The following is a 17,396-nucleotide window of genomic DNA, read 5'->3' as shown; positions in this document are numbered from 1 at the left end:
GAGAGCACCAGGCACCAAAAATGTTGGATTCAAACGCACTTTTAGGTAGGAAGGGAGGAGAGACAGCAATGAGTGTGTCACCCTTGCAGTGCTCCCTGTGTGCTGAAGGTGCCCAGCAACATCTTTCACTCCTGCCTCTTTGGTTCTGGGAGCAGAGTTGAAACGTTCGTGCTTTACTCTGCTGTGCTCAGCTGGAAATAGGCACCGGAGATATTGAATTCAAATGCACTTTGAGGTAGGGATTGAGGAGAGACAGCAATGTGTGTGTCGCTCTTCAAAGCTCACTGTCTGCTGAAATTGCAATGCAACATCTTTCATTCCTGCCTCTTTTCCGGTAGGAGCAGAGTTTAAACGTTCGTGCTTTGCTGTGCTCTGAGAGCACCAGGCACCAAAGATGTTGGATTCAAATGCACTTTGAGGTAGGAAAGTGAGGAGAGACAGCAATGTGTGTGTCACCCTTGCAAAGCTCACTGTGTGCTGAAGATGGCGAGAGAGATCATTCACTCCTGGCTCTTTGGCTGTGGGAGCAGAGTTCAAACGTTCGTGCTTTACTCTGCTGTGCTCAGAGAGCACCAGGCACCAAAGATGTTGGATTCAAACGCACTTTTAGGTAGGAAGGGAGGAGAGACAGCAATGAGTGTGTCACCCTTGCAGTGCTCCCTGTGTGCTGAAGATCCTCAGCAACATCTTTCATTCCTGCCCCTTTTACTGTGGGAGCAGTGTTTAAACGCTCGTGCTTTACTCTGCTGTGCTCAGAGAGCACCAGGCACCAAAGATGTTGGATTCAAACGCACTTTCAGGTAGAAAGACAGTAGAGACAGCAATGTGTGTGTCACCCTTGCAAAGCTCACTGAGTGCTGAAGACGCCCAGAAACATCATTCGCACCTGGATCTTCTGCTCTGGGAGCAGAGTTCAAACATTCGTTTCCTACGCTGCTCTGCTCAGGCAGCTCCAGACTCCACCGATGTCGGATTCGAATGCACTTTGAGGTAGGGAAGTAAGGAGTGACAGCAATGTGTGTGTCACCCTTGAAAGCGCACTGTGTGCAGAAGATGCCCAGACACATCTTTCACTCCTGCCTCTTTTCCTGTGGGAGCAGAGTTCACATGTTTATGCTTCACTCTGCTGAGCTCAGCCGACGGCAGGAACCGGAGATGTTGGATTCAAATGCACTTTAAGGTAGGAAAGTGAGGAAAAACAGCAATGTGTGTGTCACCCTTGCAAAGCTCACTGGGTGCTGAAGATGGCGAGAGAGATCTTTCACTCTTGGCTCTTTGGCTGTGGGAGCAGAGTTCAAAGGTTCGTGCCTTACTCTGCTGTGCTCAGAGAGCACCAGGCACCGGAGATGTTGGATTCAAACGCACTTTTAGGTAGGAAGGGAGGAGAGACAGCAATGAGTGTGTCACCCTTGCAGTGCTCCCTGTGTGCTGAAGATCCTCAGCAACATCTTTCACTCCTGCCTCTTTGGCTCTGGGAGCAGAGTTCAAACGTTCCTGCTTTACTCAGCTGTGCTCAGAGATGACCAGGCACCAGAGATGGTTCAAATGCACTTTGTGGTAGGAAAATGAGGAGAGACAGCAATGTGTGTGTCACCCTTGCAAAGCTCACTGTGTGCTGAAGATGGCGAGAGAGATCATTCACTCCTGGCTCTTTGGCTGTGGGAGCAGAGTTCAAACGTTCGTGCTTTACTCTGCTGTGCTCAGAGAGCACCAGGCACCGGAGATGTTGGATTCAAACGCACTTTTAGGTAGGAAGGGAGGAGAGACAGCAATGAGTGTGTCACCCTTGCAGTGCTCCCTGTGTGCTGAAGATCCTCAGCAACATCTTTCACTCCTGCCTCTTTTACTGTGGGAGCAGTGTTTAAACGCTCGTGCTTTACTCTGCTGTGCTCAGAGAGCACCAGGCACCAAAGATGTTGGATTCAAACGCACTTTCAGGTAGAAAGACAGTAGAGACAGCAATGTGTGTGTCACCCTTGCAATGCTCACTGAGTGCCGAAGACGCCCAGAAACATCATTCGCACCTGGATCTTCTGCTCTGGGAGCAGAGTTCAAACATTCGTTTCCTACGCTGCTCTGCTCAGGCAGCTCCAGACTCCACCGATGTCGGATTCGAATGCACTTTGAGGTAGGGAAGTAAGGAGTGACAGCAATGTGTGTGTCACCCTTGAAAGCGCACTGTGTGCAGAAGATGCCCAGACACATCTTTCACTCCTGCCTCTTTTCCTGTGGGAGCAGAGTTCACATGTTTATGCTTCACTCTGCTGAGCTCAGCCGACGGCAGGAACCGGAGATGTTGGATTCAAATGCACTTTAAGGTAGGAAAGTGAGGAAAAACAGCAATGTGTGTGTCACCCTTGCAAAGCTCACTGGGTGCTGAAGATGGCGAGAGAGATCTTTCACTCCTGGCTCTTTGGCTGTGGGAGCAGAGTTCAAACGTTCGTGCCTTACTCTGCTGTGCTCAGAGAGCACCAGGCACCAAAGATGTTGGATTCAATCGCACTTTTAGGTAGGAAGGGAGGAGAGACAGCAATGAGTGTGTCACCCTTGCAGTGCTCCCTGTGTGCTGAAGGTGCCCAGCAACATCTTTCACTCATGCCTCTTTGGTTCTGGGAGCAGAGTTGAAACGTTCGTGCTTTACTCTGCTGTGCTCAGCTGGAAATAGGCACCGGAGATATTGAATTCAAATGCACTTTGAGGTAGGGATTGAGGAGAGACAGCAATGTGTGTGTCGCTCTTCAAAGCTCACTGTCTGCTGAAATTGCAATGCAACATCTTTCATTCCTGCCTCTTTCCCGGTAGGAGCAGAGTTTAAACGTTCGTGCTTTACTCTGCTGTGCTCTGAGAGCACCAGGCACCAAAGATGTTGGATTCAAATGCACTTTCAGGTAGAAAGACAGTAGAGACAGCAATGTGTGTGTCACCCTTGCAAAGCTCACTGAGTGCTGAAGACGCCCAGAAACATCATTCGCACCTGGATCTTCTGCTCTGGGAGCAGAGTTCAAACATTCGTTTCCTACGCTGCTCTGCTCAGGCAGCTCCAGACTCCACCGATGTCGGATTCAAATGCACTTTGAGGTAGGGAAGTAAGGAGTGACAGCAATGTGTGTGTCACCCTTGAAAGCGCACTGTGTGCAGAAGATGCCCAGACACATCTTTCACTCCTGCCTCGTTTCCTGTGGGAGCAGAGTTCACATGTTTATGCTTCACTCTGCTGAGCTCAGCCGACGGCAGGAACCGGAGATGTTGGATTCAAATGCACTTTAAGGTAGGAAAGTGAGGAAAAACAGCAATGTGTGTGTCACCCTTGCAAAGCTCACTGGGTGCTGAAGATGGCGAGAGAGATCTTTCACTCCTGGCTCTTTGGCTGTGGGAGCAGAGTTCAAACGTTCGTGCTTTACTCTGCTGTGCTCAGAGAGCACCAGGCACCGGAGATGTTGGATTCAAACGCACTTTTAGGTAGGAAGGGAGGAGAGACAGCAATGAGTGTGTCACCCTTACAGTGCTCCCTGTGTGCTGAAGATCCTCAGCAACATCTTTCACTCCTGCCTCTTTGGCTCTGGGAGCAGAGTTCAAACGTTCCTGCTTTACTCAGCTGTGCTCAGAGATGACCAGGCACCAGAGATGATTCAAATGCACTTTGTGGTAGGAAAATGAGGAGAGACAGCAATGTGTGTGTCACCCTTGCAAAGCTCACTGAGTGCTGAAGACGCCCAGAAACATCATTCGCACCTGGATCTTCTGCTCTGGGAGCAGAGTTCAAACATTCGTTTCCTACGCTGCTCTGCTCAGGCAGCTCCAGACTCCACCGATGTCGGATTCGAATGCACTTTGAGGTAGGGAAGTAAGGAGTGACAGCAATGTGTGTGTCACCCTTGAAAGCGCACTGTGTGCAGAAGATGCCCAGACACATCTTTCACTCCTGCCTCTTTTCCTGTGGGAGCAGAGTTCACATGTTTATGCTTCACTCTGCTGAGCTCAGCCGACGGCAGGAACCGGAGATGTTGGATTCAAATGCACTTTAAGGTAGGAAAGTGAGGAAAAACAGCAATGTGTGTGTCACCCTTGCAAAGCTCACTGGGTGCTGAAGATGGCGAGAGAGATCTTTCACTCCTGGCTCTTTGGCTGTGGGAGCAGAGTTCAAACGTTCGTGCCTTACTCTGCTGTGCTCAGAGAGCACCAGGCACCAAAGATGTTGGATTCAATCGCACTTTTAGGTAGGAAGGGAGGAGAGACAGCAATGAGTGTGTCACCCTTGCAGTGCTCCCTGTGTGCTGAAGGTGCCCAGCAACATCTTTCACTCATGCCTCTTTGGTTCTGGGAGCAGAGTTGAAACGTTCGTGCTTTACTCTGCTGTGCTCAGCTGGAAATAGGCACCGGAGATATTGAATTCAAATGCACTTTGAGGTAGGGATTGAGGAGAGACAGCAATGTGTGTGTCGCTCTTCAAAGCTCACTGTCTGCTGAAATTGCAATGCAACATCTTTCATTCCTGCCTCTTTCCCGGTAGGAGCAGAGTTTAAACGTTCGTGCTTTACTCTGCTGTGCTCTGAGAGCACCAGGCACCAAAGATGTTGGATTCAAATGCACTTTCAGGTAGAAAGACAGTAGAGACAGCAATGTGTGTGTCACCCTTGCAAAGCTCACTGAGTGCTGAAGACGCCCAGAAACATCATTCGCACCTGGATCTTCTGCTCTGGGAGCAGAGTTCAAACATTCGTTTCCTACGCTGCTCTGCTCAGGCAGCTCCAGACTCCACCGATGTCGGATTCAAATGCACTTTGAGGTAGGGAAGTAAGGAGTGACAGCAATGTGTGTGTCACCCTTGAAAGCGCACTGTGTGCAGAAGATGCCCAGACACATCTTTCACTCCTGCCTCGTTTCCTGTGGGAGCAGAGTTCACATGTTTATGCTTCACTCTGCTGAGCTCAGCCGACGGCAGGAACCGGAGATGTTGGATTCAAATGCACTTTAAGGTAGGAAAGTGAGGAAAAACAGCAATGTGTGTGTCACCCTTGCAAAGCTCACTGGGTGCTGAAGATGGCGAGAGAGATCTTTCACTCCTGGCTCTTTGGCTGTGGGAGCAGAGTTCAAACGTTCGTGCTTTACTCTGCTGTGCTCAGAGAGCACCAGGCACCGGAGATGTTGGATTCAAACGCACTTTTAGGTAGGAAGGGAGGAGAGACAGCAATGAGTGTGTCACCCTTACAGTGCTCCCTGTGTGCTGAAGATCCTCAGCAACATCTTTCACTCCTGCCTCTTTGGCTCTGGGAGCAGAGTTCAAACGTTCCTGCTTTACTCAGCTGTGCTCAGAGATGACCAGGCACCAGAGATGATTCAAATGCACTTTGTGGTAGGAAAATGAGGAGAGACAGCAATGTGTGTGTCACCCTTGCAAAGCTCACTGAGTGCTGAAGACGCCCAGAAACATCATTCGCACCTGGATCTTCTGCTCTGGGAGCAGAGTTCAAACATTCGTTTCCTACGCTGCTCTGCTCAGGCAGCTCCAGACTCCACCGATGTCGGATTCGAATGCACTTTGAGGTAGGGAAGTAAGGAGTGACAGCAATGTGTGTGTCACCCTTGAAAGCGCACTGTGTGCAGAAGATGCCCAGACACATCTTTCACTCCTGCCTCTTTTCCTGTGGGAGCAGAGTTCACATGTTTATGCTTCACTCTGCTGAGCTCAGCCGACGGCAGGAACCGGAGATGTTGGATTCAAATGCACTTTAAGGTAGGAAAGTGAGGAAAAACAGCAATGTGTGTGTCACCCTTGCAAAGCTCACTGGGTGCTGAAGATGGCGAGAGAGATCTTTCACTCCTGGCTCTTTGGCTGTGGGAGCAGAGTTCAAACGTTCGTGCCTTACTCTGCTGTGCTCAGAGAGCACCAGGCACCAAAAATGTTGGATTCAAACGCACTTTTAGGTAGGAAGGGAGGAGAGACAGCAATGAGTGTGTCACCCTTGCAGTGCTCCCTGTGTGCTGAAGGTGCCCAGCAACATCTTTCACTCATGCCTCTTTGGTTCTGGGAGCAGAGTTGAAACGTTCGTGCTTTACTCTGCTGTGCTCAGCTGGAAATAGGCACCGGAGATATTGAATTCAAATGCACTTTGAGGTAGGGATTGAGGAGAGACAGCAATGTGTGTGTCGCTCTTCAAAGCTCACTGTCTGCTGAAATTGCAATGCAACATCTTTCATTCCTGCCTCTTTCCCGGTAGGAGCAGAGTTTAAACGTTCGTGCTTTACTCTGCTGTGCTCTGAGAGCACCAGGCACCAAAGATGTTGGATTCAAATGCACTTTCAGGTAGAAAGACAGTAGAGACAGCAATGTGTGTGTCACCCTTGCAAAGCTCACTGAGTGCTGAAGACGCCCAGAAACATCATTCGCACCTGGATCTTCTGCTCTGGGAGCAGAGTTCAAACATTCGTTTCCTACGCTGCTCTGCTCAGGCAGCTCCAGACTCCACCGATGTCGGATTCGAATGCACTTTGAGGTAGGGAAGTAAGGAGTGACAGCAATGTGTGTGTCACCCTTGAAAGCGCACTGTGTGCAGAAGATGCCCAGACACATCTTTCACTCCTGCCTCGTTTCCTGTGGGAGCAGAGTTCACATGTTTATGCTTCACTCTGCTGAGCTCAGCCGACGGCAGGAACCGGAGATGTTGGATTCAAATGCACTTTAAGGTAGGAAAGTGAGGAAAAACAGCAATGTGTGTGTCACCCTTGCAAAGCTCACTGGGTGCTGAAGATGGCGAGAGAGATCTTTCACTCCTGGCTCTTTGGCTGTGGGAGCAGAGTTCAAACGTTCGTGCTTTACTCTGCTGTGCTCAGAGAGCACCAGGCACCGGAGATGTTGGATTCAAACGCACTTTTAGGTAGGAAGGGAGGAGAGACAGCAATGAGTGTGTCACCCTTACAGTGCTCCCTGTGTGCTGAAGATCCTCAGCAACATCTTTCACTCCTGCCTCTTTGGCTCTGGGAGCAGAGTTCAAACGTTCCTGCTTTACTCAGCTGTGCTCAGAGATGACCAGGCACCAGAGATGATTCAAATGCACTTTGTGGTAGGAAAATGAGGAGAGACAGCAATGTGTGTGTCACCCTTGCAAAGCTCACTGAGTGCTGAAGACGCCCAGAAACATCATTCGCACCTGGATCTTCTGCTCTGGGAGCAGAGTTCAAACATTCGTTTCCTACGCTGCTCTGCTCAGGCAGCTCCAGACTCCACCGATGTCGGATTCGAATGCACTTTGAGGTAGGGAAGTAAGGAGTGACAGCAATGTGTGTGTCACCCTTGAAAGCGCACTGTGTGCAGAAGATGCCCAGACACATCTTTCACTCCTGCCTCTTTTCCTGTGGGAGCAGAGTTCACATGTTTATGCTTCACTCTGCTGAGCTCAGCCGACGGCAGGAACCGGAGATGTTGGATTCAAATGCACTTTAAGGTAGGAAAGTGAGGAAAAACAGCAATGTGTGTGTCACCCTTGCAAAGCTCACTGGGTGCTGAAGATGGCGAGAGAGATCTTTCACTCCTGGCTCTTTGGCTGTGGGAGCAGAGTTCAAACGTTCGTGCCTTACTCTGCTGTGCTCAGAGAGCACCAGGCACCAAAAATGTTGGATTCAAACGCACCTTTAGGTAGGAAGGGAGGAGAGACAGCAATGAGTGTGTCACCCTTGCAGTGCTCCCTGTGTGCTGAAGGTGCCCAGCAACATCTTTCACTCCTGCCTCTTTGGTTCTGGGAGCAGAGTTGAAACGTTCGTGCTTTACTCTGCTGTGCTCAGCTGGAAATAGGCACCGGAGATATTGAATTCAAATGCACTTTGAGGTAGGGATTGAGGAGAGACAGCAATGTGTGTGTCGCTCTTCAAAGCTCACTGTCTGCTGAAATTGCAATGCAACATCTTTCATTCCTGCCTCTTTTCCGGTAGGAGCAGAGTTTAAACATTCGTGCTTTACTCTGCTGTGCTCTGAGAGCACCAGGCACCAAAGATGTTGGATTCAAATGCACTTTCAGGTAGAAAGACAGTAGAGACAGCAATGTGTGTGTCACCCTTGCAAAGCTCACTGAGTGCTGAAGACGCCCAGAAACATCATTCGCACCTGGATCTTCTGCTCTGGGAGCAGAGTTCAAACATTCGTTTCCTACGCTGCTCTGCTCAGGCAGCTCCAGACTCCACCGATGTCGGATTCGAATGCACTTTGAGGTAGGGAAGTAAGGAGTGACAGCAATGTGTGTGTCACCCTTGAAAGCGCACTGTGTGCAGAAGATGCCCAGACACATCTTTCACTCCTGCCTCGTTTCCTGTGGGAGCAGAGTTCACATGTTTATGCTTCACTCTGCTGAGCTCAGCCGACGGCAGGAACCGGAGATGTTGGATTCAAATGCACTTTAAGGTAGGAAAGTGAGGAAAAACAGCAATGTGTGTGTCACCCTTGCAAAGCTCACTGGGTGCTGAAGATGGCGAGAGAGATCTTTCACTCCTGGCTCTTTGGCTGTGGGAGCAGAGTTCAAACGTTCGTGCTTTACTCTGCTGTGCTCAGAGAGCACCAGGCACCGGAGATGTTGGATTCAAACGCACTTTTAGGTAGGAAGGGAGGAGAGACAGCAATGAGTGTGTCACCCTTACAGTGCTCCCTGTGTGCTGAAGATCCTCAGCAACATCTTTCACTCCTGCCTCTTTGGCTCTGGGAGCAGAGTTCAAACGTTCCTGCTTTACTCAGCTGTGCTCAGAGATGACCAGGCACCAGAGATGATTCAAATGCACTTTGTGGTAGGAAAATGAGGAGAGACAGCAATGTGTGTGTCACCCTTGCAAAGCTCACTGAGTGCTGAAGACGCCCAGAAACATCATTCGCACCTGGATCTTCTGCTCTGGGAGCAGAGTTCAAACATTCGTTTCCTACGCTGCTCTGCTCAGGCAGCTCCAGACTCCACCGATGTCGGATTCGAATGCACTTTGAGGTAGGGAAGTAAGGAGTGACAGCAATGTGTGTGTCACCCTTGAAAGCGCACTGTGTGCAGAAGATGCCCAGACACATCTTTCACTCCTGCCTCTTTTCCTGTGGGAGCAGAGTTCACATGTTTATGCTTCACTCTGCTGAGCTCAGCCGACGGCAGGAACCGGAGATGTTGGATTCAAATGCACTTTAAGGTAGGAAAGTGAGGAAAAACAGCAATGTGTGTGTCACCCTTGCAAAGCTCACTGGGTGCTGAAGATGGCGAGAGAGATCTTTCACTCCTGGCTCTTTGGCTGTGGGAGCAGAGTTCAAACGTTCGTGCCTTACTCTGCTGTGCTCAGAGAGCACCAGGCACCAAAAATGTTGGATTCAAACGCACCTTTAGGTAGGAAGGGAGGAGAGACAGCAATGAGTGTGTCACCCTTGCAGTGCTCCCTGTGTGCTGAAGGTGCCCAGCAACATCTTTCACTCCTGCCTCTTTGGTTCTGGGAGCAGAGTTGAAACGTTCGTGCTTTACTCTGCTGTGCTCAGCTGGAAATAGGCACCGGAGATATTGAATTCAAATGCACTTTGAGGTAGGGATTGAGGAGAGACAGCAATGTGTGTGTCGCTCTTCAAAGCTCACTGTCTGCTGAAATTGCAATGCAACATCTTTCATTCCTGCCTCTTTTCCGGTAGGAGCAGAGTTTAAACATTCGTGCTTTACTCTGCTGTGCTCTGAGAGCACCAGGCACCAAAGATGTTGGATTCAAATGCACTTTCAGGTAGAAAGACAGTAGAGACAGCAATGTGTGTGTCACCCTTGCAAAGCTCACTGAGTGCTGAAGACGCCCAGAAACATCATTCGCACCTGGATCTTCTGCTCTGGGAGCAGAGTTCAAACATTCGTTTCCTACGCTGCTCTGCTCAGGCAGCTCCAGACTCCACCGATGTCGGATTCGAATGCACTTTGAGGTAGGGAAGTAAGGAGTGACAGCAATGTGTGTGTCACCCTTGAAAGCGCACTGTGTGCAGAAGATGCCCAGACACATCTTTCACTCCTGCCTCGTTTCCTGTGGGAGCAGAGTTCACATGTTTATGCTTCACTCTGCTGAGCTCAGCCGACGGCAGGAACCGGAGATGTTGGATTCAAATGCACTTTAAGGTAGGAAAGTGAGGAAAAACAGCAATGTGTGTGTCACCCTTGCAAAGCTCACTGGGTGCTGAAGATGGCGAGAGAGATCTTTCACTCCTGGCTCTTTGGCTGTGGGAGCAGAGTTCAAACGTTCGTGCTTTACTCTGCTGTGCTCAGAGAGCACCAGGCACCGGAGATGTTGGATTCAAACGCACTTTTAGGTAGGAAGGGAGGAGAGACAGCAATGAGTGTGTCACCCTTACAGTGCTCCCTGTGTGCTGAAGATCCTCAGCAACATCTTTCACTCCTGCCTCTTTGGCTCTGGGAGCAGAGTTCAAACGTTCCTGCTTTACTCAGCTGTGCTCAGAGATGACCAGGCACCAGAGATGATTCAAATGCACTTTGTGGTAGGAAAATGAGGAGAGACAGCAATGTGTGTGTCACCCTTGCAAAGCTCACTGAGTGCTGAAGACGCCCAGAAACATCATTCGCACCTGGATCTTCTGCTCTGGGAGCAGAGTTCAAACATTCGTTTCCTACGCTGCTCTGCTCAGGCAGCTCCAGACTCCACCGATGTCGGATTCGAATGCACTTTGAGGTAGGGAAGTAAGGAGTGACAGCAATGTGTGTGTCACCCTTGAAAGCGCACTGTGTGCAGAAGATGCCCAGACACATCTTTCACTCCTGCCTCTTTTCCTGTGGGAGCAGAGTTCACATGTTTATGCTTCACTCTGCTGAGCTCAGCCGACGGCAGGAACCGGAGATGTTGGATTCAAATGCACTTTAAGGTAGGAAAGTGAGGAAAAACAGCAATGTGTGTGTCACCCTTGCAAAGCTCACTGGGTGCTGAAGATGGCGAGAGAGATCTTTCACTCCTGGCTCTTTGGCTGTGGGAGCAGAGTTCAAACGTTCGTGCCTTACTCTGCTGTGCTCAGAGAGCACCAGGCACCAAAAATGTTGGATTCAAACGCACCTTTAGGTAGGAAGGGAGGAGAGACAGCAATGAGTGTGTCACCCTTGCAGTGCTCCCTGTGTGCTGAAGGTGCCCAGCAACATCTTTCACTCCTGCCTCTTTGGTTCTGGGAGCAGAGTTGAAACGTTCGTGCTTTACTCTGCTGTGCTCAGCTGGAAATAGGCACCGGAGATATTGAATTCAAATGCACTTTGAGGTAGGGATTGAGGAGAGACAGCAATGTGTGTGTCGCTCTTCAAAGCTCACTGTCTGCTGAAATTGCAATGCAACATCTTTCATTCCTGCCTCTTTTCCGGTAGGAGCAGAGTTTAAACATTCGTGCTTTACTCTGCTGTGCTCTGAGAGCACCAGGCACCAAAGATGTTGGATTCAAATGCACTTTCAGGTAGAAAGACAGTAGAGACAGCAATGTGTGTGTCACCCTTGCAAAGCTCACTGAGTGCTGAAGACGCCCAGAAACATCATTCGCACCTGGATCTTCTGCTCTGGGAGCAGAGTTCAAACATTCGTTTCCTACGCTGCTCTGCTCAGGCAGCTCCAGACTCCACCGATGTCGGATTCGAATGCACTTTGAGGTAGGGAAGTAAGGAGTGACAGCAATGTGTGTGTCACCCTTGAAAGCGCACTGTGTGCAGAAGATGCCCAGACACATCTTTCACTCCTGCCTCGTTTCCTGTGGGAGCAGAGTTCACATGTTTATGCTTCACTCTGCTGAGCTCAGCCGACGGCAGGAACCGGAGATGTTGGATTCAAATGCACTTTAAGGTAGGAAAGTGAGGAAAAACAGCAATGTGTGTGTCACCCTTGCAAAGCTCACTGGGTGCTGAAGATGGCGAGAGAGATCTTTCACTCCTGGCTCTTTGGCTGTGGGAGCAGAGTTCAAACGTTCGTGCCTTACTCTGCTGTGCTCAGAGAGCACCAGGCACCAAAAATGTTGGATTCAAACGCACCTTTAGGTAGGAAGGGAGGAGAGACAGCAATGAGTGTGTCACCCTTGCAGTGCTCCCTGTGTGCTGAAGGTGCCCAGCAACATCTTTCACTCCTGCCTCTTTGGTTCTGGGAGCAGAGTTGAAACGTTCGTGCTTTACTCTGCTGTGCTCAGCTGGAAATAGGCACCGGAGATATTGAATTCAAATGCACTTTGAGGTAGGGATTGAGGAGAGACAGCAATGTGTGTGTCGCTCTTCAAAGCTCACTGTCTGCTGAAATTGCAATGCAACATCTTTCATTCCTGCCTCTTTTCCGGTAGGAGCAGAGTTTAAACATTCGTGCTTTACTCTGCTGTGCTCTGAGAGCACCAGGCACCAAAGATGTTGGATTCAAATGCACTTTCAGGTAGAAAGACAGTAGAGACAGCAATGTGTGTGTCACCCTTGCAAAGCTCACTGAGTGCTGAAGACGCCCAGAAACATCATTCGCACCTGGATCTTCTGCTCTGGGAGCAGAGTTCAAACATTCGTTTCCTACGCTGCTCTGCTCAGGCAGCTCCAGACTCCACCGATGTCGGATTCGAATGCACTTTGAGGTAGGGAAGTAAGGAGTGACAGCAATGTGTGTGTCACCCTTGAAAGCGCACTGTGTGCAGAAGATGCCCAGACACATCTTTCACTCCTGCCTCGTTTCCTGTGGGAGCAGAGTTCACATGTTTATGCTTCACTCTGCTGAGCTCAGCCGACGGCAGGAACCGGAGATGTTGGATTCAAATGCACTTTAAGGTAGGAAAGTGAGGAAAAACAGCAATGTGTGTGTCACCCTTGCAAAGCTCACTGGGTGCTGAAGATGGCGAGAGAGATCTTTCACTCCTGGCTCTTTGGCTGTGGGAGCAGAGTTCAAACGTTCGTGCTTTACTCTGCTGTGCTCAGAGAGCACCAGGCACCGGAGATGTTGGATTCAAACGCACTTTTAGGTAGGAAGGGAGGAGAGACAGCAATGAGTGTGTCACCCTTACAGTGCTCCCTGTGTGCTGAAGATCCTCAGCAACATCTTTCACTCCTGCCTCTTTGGCTCTGGGAGCAGAGTTCAAACGTTCCTGCTTTACTCAGCTGTGCTCAGAGATGACCAGGCACCAGAGATGATTCAAATGCACTTTGTGGTAGGAAAATGAGGAGAGACAGCAATGTGTGTGTCACCCTTGCAAAGCTCACTGGGTGCTGAAGACGCCCAGAAACATCATTCGCACCTGGATCTTCTGCTCTGGGAGCAGAGTTCAAACATTCGTTTCCTACGCTGCTCTGCTCAGGCAGCTCCAGACTCCACCGATGTCGGATTCGAATGCACTTTGAGGTAGGGAAGTAAGGAGTGACAGCAATGTGTGTGTCACCCTTGAAAGCGCACTGTGTGCAGAAGATGCCCAGACACATCTTTCACTCCTGCCTCTTTTCCTGTGGGAGCAGAGTTCACATGTTTATGCTTCACTCTGCTGAGCTCAGCCGACGGCAGGAACCGGAGATGTTGGATTCAAATGCACTTTGAGGTAGGAAAGTGAGGAAAAACAGCAATGTGTGTGTCACCCTTGCAAAGCTCACTGGGTGCTGAAGATGGCGAGAGAGATCTTTCACTCCTGGCTCTTTGGCTGTGGGAGCAGAGTTCAAACGTTCGTGCCTTACTCTGCTGTGCTCAGAGAGCACCAGGCACCAAAGATGTTGGATTCAAACGCACTTTTAGGTAGGAAGGGAGGAGAGACAGCAATGAGTGTGTCACCCTTGCAGTGCTCCCTGTGTGCTGAAGGTGCCCAGCAACATCTTTCACTCCTGCCTCTTTGGTTCTGGGAGCAGAGTTGAAACGTTCGTGCTTTACTCTGCTGTGCTCAGCTGGAAATAGGCACCGGAGATATTGAATTCAAATGCACTTTGAGGTAGGGATTGAGGAGAGACAGCAATGTGTGTGTCGCTCTTCAAAGCTCACTGTCTGCTGAAATTGCAATGCAACATCTTTCATTCCTGCCTCTTTTCCGGTAGGAGCAGAGTTTAAACGTTCGTGCTTTACTCTGCTGTGCTCTGAGAGCACCAGGCACCAAAGATGTTGGATTCAAATGCACTTTCAGGTAGAAAGACAGTAGAGACAGCAATGTGTGTGTCACCCTTGCAAAGCTCACTGAGTGCTGAAGACGCCCAGAAACATCATTCGCACCTGGATCTTCTGCTCTGGGAGCAGAGTTCAAACATTCGTTTCCTACGCTGCTCTGCTCAGGCAGCTCCAGACTCCACCGATGTCGGATTCGAATGCACTTTGAGGTAGGGAAGTAAGGAGTGACAGCAATGTGTGTGTCACCCTTGAAAGCGCACTGTGTGCAGAAGATGCCCAGACACATCTTTCACTCCTGCCTCTTTTCCTGTGGGAGCAGAGTTCACATGTATATGCTTCACTCTGCTGAGCTCAGCCGACGGCAGGAACCGGAGATGTTGGATTCAAATGCACTTTGAGGTAGGAAAGTGAGGAAAAACAGCAATGTGTGTGTCACCCTTGCAAAGCTCACTGGGTGCTGAAGATGGCGAGAGAGATCTTTCACTCCTGGCTCTTTGGCTGTGGGAGCAGAGTTCAAACGTTCGTGCCTTACTCTGCTGTGCTCAGAGAGCACCAGGCACCAAAGATGTTGGATTCAAACGCACTTTTAGGTAGGAAGGGAGGAGAGACAGCAATGAGTGTGTCACCCTTGCAGTGCTCCCTGTGTGCTGAAGGTGCCCAGCAACATCTTTCACTCATGCCTCTTTGGTTCTGGGAGCAGAGTTGAAACGTTCGTGCTTTACTCTGCTGTGCTCAGCTGGAAATAGGCACCGGAGATATTGAATTCAAATGCACTTTGAGGTAGGGATTGAGGAGAGACAGCAATGTGTGTGTCGCTCTTCAAAGCTCACTGTCTGCTGAAATTGCAATGCAACATCTTTCATTCCTGCCTCTTTTCCGGTAGGAGCAGAGTTAAAACGTTCGTGCTTTACTCTGCTGTGCTCTGAGAGCACCAGGCACCAAAGATGTTGGATTCAAATGCACTTTCAGGTAGAAAGACAGTAGAGACAGCAATGTGTGTGTCACCCTTGCAAAGCTCACTGAGTGCTGAAGACGCCCAGAAACATCATTCGCACCTGGATCTTCTGCTCTGGGAGCAGAGTTCAAACATTCGTTTCCTACGCTGCTCTGCTCAGGCAGCTCCAGACTCCACCGATGTCGGATTCGAATGCACTTTGAGGTAGGGAAGTAAGGAGTGACAGCAATGTGTGTGTCACCCTTGAAAGCGCACTGTGTGCAGAAGATGCCCAGACACATCTTTCACTCCTGCCTCGTTTCCTGTGGGAGCAGAGTTCACATGTTTATGCTTCACTCTGCTGAGCTCAGCCGACGGCAGGAACCGGAGATGTTGGATTCAAATGCACTTTAAGGTAGGAAAGTGAGGAAAAACAGCAATGTGTGTGTCACCATTGCAAAGCTCACTGGGTGCTGAAGATGGCGAGAGAGATCTTTCACTCCTGGCTCTTTGGCTGTGGGAGCAGAGTTCAAACGTTCGTGCCTTACTCTGCTGCGCTCAGAGAGCACCAGGCACCGGAGATGTTGGATTCAAACGCACTTTTAGGTAGGAAGGGAGGAGAGACAGCAATGAGTGTGTCACCCTTACAGTGCTCCCTGTGTGCTGAAGGTGCCCAGCAACATCTTTCACTCATGCCTCTTTGGTTCTGGGAGCAGAGTTGAAAAGTTCGTGCTTTACTCTGCTGTGCTCAGCTGGAAATAGGCACCGGAGATATTGAATTCAAATGCACTTTGAGGTAGGGATTGAGGAGAGACAGCAATGTGTGTGTCGCTCTTCAAAGCTCACTGTCTGCTGAAATTGCAATGCAACATCTTTCATTCCTGCCTCTTTTCCGGTAGGAGCAGAGTTAAAACGTTCGTGCTTTACTCTGCTGTGCTCTGAGAGCACCAGGCACCAAAGATGTTGGATTCAAATGCACTTTCAGGTAGAAAGACAGTAGAGACAGCAATGTGTGTGTCACCCTTGCAAAGCTCACTGAGTGCTGAAGACGCCCAGAAACATCATTCGCACCTGGATCTTCTGCTCTGGGAGCAGAGTTCAAACATTCGTTTCCTACGCTGCTCTGCTCAGGCAGCTCCAGACTCCACCGATGTCGGATTCGAATGCACTTTGAGGTAGGGAAGTAAGGAGTGACAGCAATGTGTGTGTCACCCTTGAAAGCGCACTGTGTGCAGAAGATGCCCAGACACATCTTTCACTCCTGCCTCGTTTCCTGTGGGAGCAGAGTTCACATGTTTATGCTTCACTCTGCTGAGCTCAGCCGACGGCAGGAACCGGAGATGTTGGATTCAAATGCACTTTAAGGTAGGAAAGTGAGGAAAAACAGCAATGTGTGTGTCACCCTTGCAAAGCTCACTGGGTGCTGAAGATGGCGAGAGAGATCTTTCACTCCTGGCTCTTTGGCTGTGGGAGCAGAGTTCAAACGTTCGTGCTTTACTCTGCTGTGCTCAGAGAGCACCAGGCACCGGAGATGTTGGATTCAAACGCACTTTTAGGTAGGAAGGGAGGAGAGACAGCAATGAGTGTGTCACCCTTACAGTGCTCCCTGTGTGCTGAAGATCCTCAGCAACATCTTTCACTCCTGCCTCTTTGGCTCTGGGAGCAGAGTTCAAACGTTCCTGCTTTACTCAGCTGTGCTCAGAGATGACCAGGCACCAGAGATGATTCAAATGCACTTTGTGGTAGGAAAATGAGGAGAGACAGCAATGTGTGTGTCACCCTTGCAAAGCTCACTGAGTGCTGAAGACGCCCAGAAACATCATTCGCACCTGGATCTTCTGCTCTGGGAGCAGAGTTCAAACATTCGTTTCCTACGCTGCTCTGCTCAGGCAGCTCCAGACTCCACCGATGTCGGATTCGAATGCACTTTGAGGTAGGGAAGTAAGGAGTGACAGCAATGTGTGTGTCACCCTTGAAAGCGCACTGTGTGCAGAAGATGCCCAGACACATCTTTCACTCCTGCCTCTTTTCCTGTGGGAGCAGAGTTCACATGTTTATGCTTCACTCTGCTGAGCTCAGCCGACGGCAGGAACCGGAGATGTTGGATTCAAATGCACTTTGAGGTAGGAAAGTGAGGAAAAACAGCAATGTGTGTGTCACCCTTGCAAAGCTCACTGGGTGCTGAAGATGGCGAGAGAGATCTTTCACTCCTGGCTCTTTGGCTGTGGGAGCAGAGTTCAAACGTTCGTGCCTTACTCTGCTGTGCTCAGAGAGCACCAGGCACCAAAGATGTTGGATTCAAACGCACTTTTAGGTAGGAAGGGAGGAGAGACAGCAATGAGTGTGTCACCCTTGCAGTGCTCCCTGTGTGCTGAAGGTGCCCAGCAACATCTTT

Source organism: Lathamus discolor, chromosome 7 (genome assembly GCF_037157495.1).
Source record: "Lathamus discolor isolate bLatDis1 chromosome 7, bLatDis1.hap1, whole genome shotgun sequence".
Taxonomy (NCBI): Eukaryota; Metazoa; Chordata; class Aves; order Psittaciformes; family Psittacidae; genus Lathamus; species Lathamus discolor.
The sequence above is the reverse complement of the archived record's forward strand: the minus strand, read 5'-3'. Positions refer to the sequence as shown.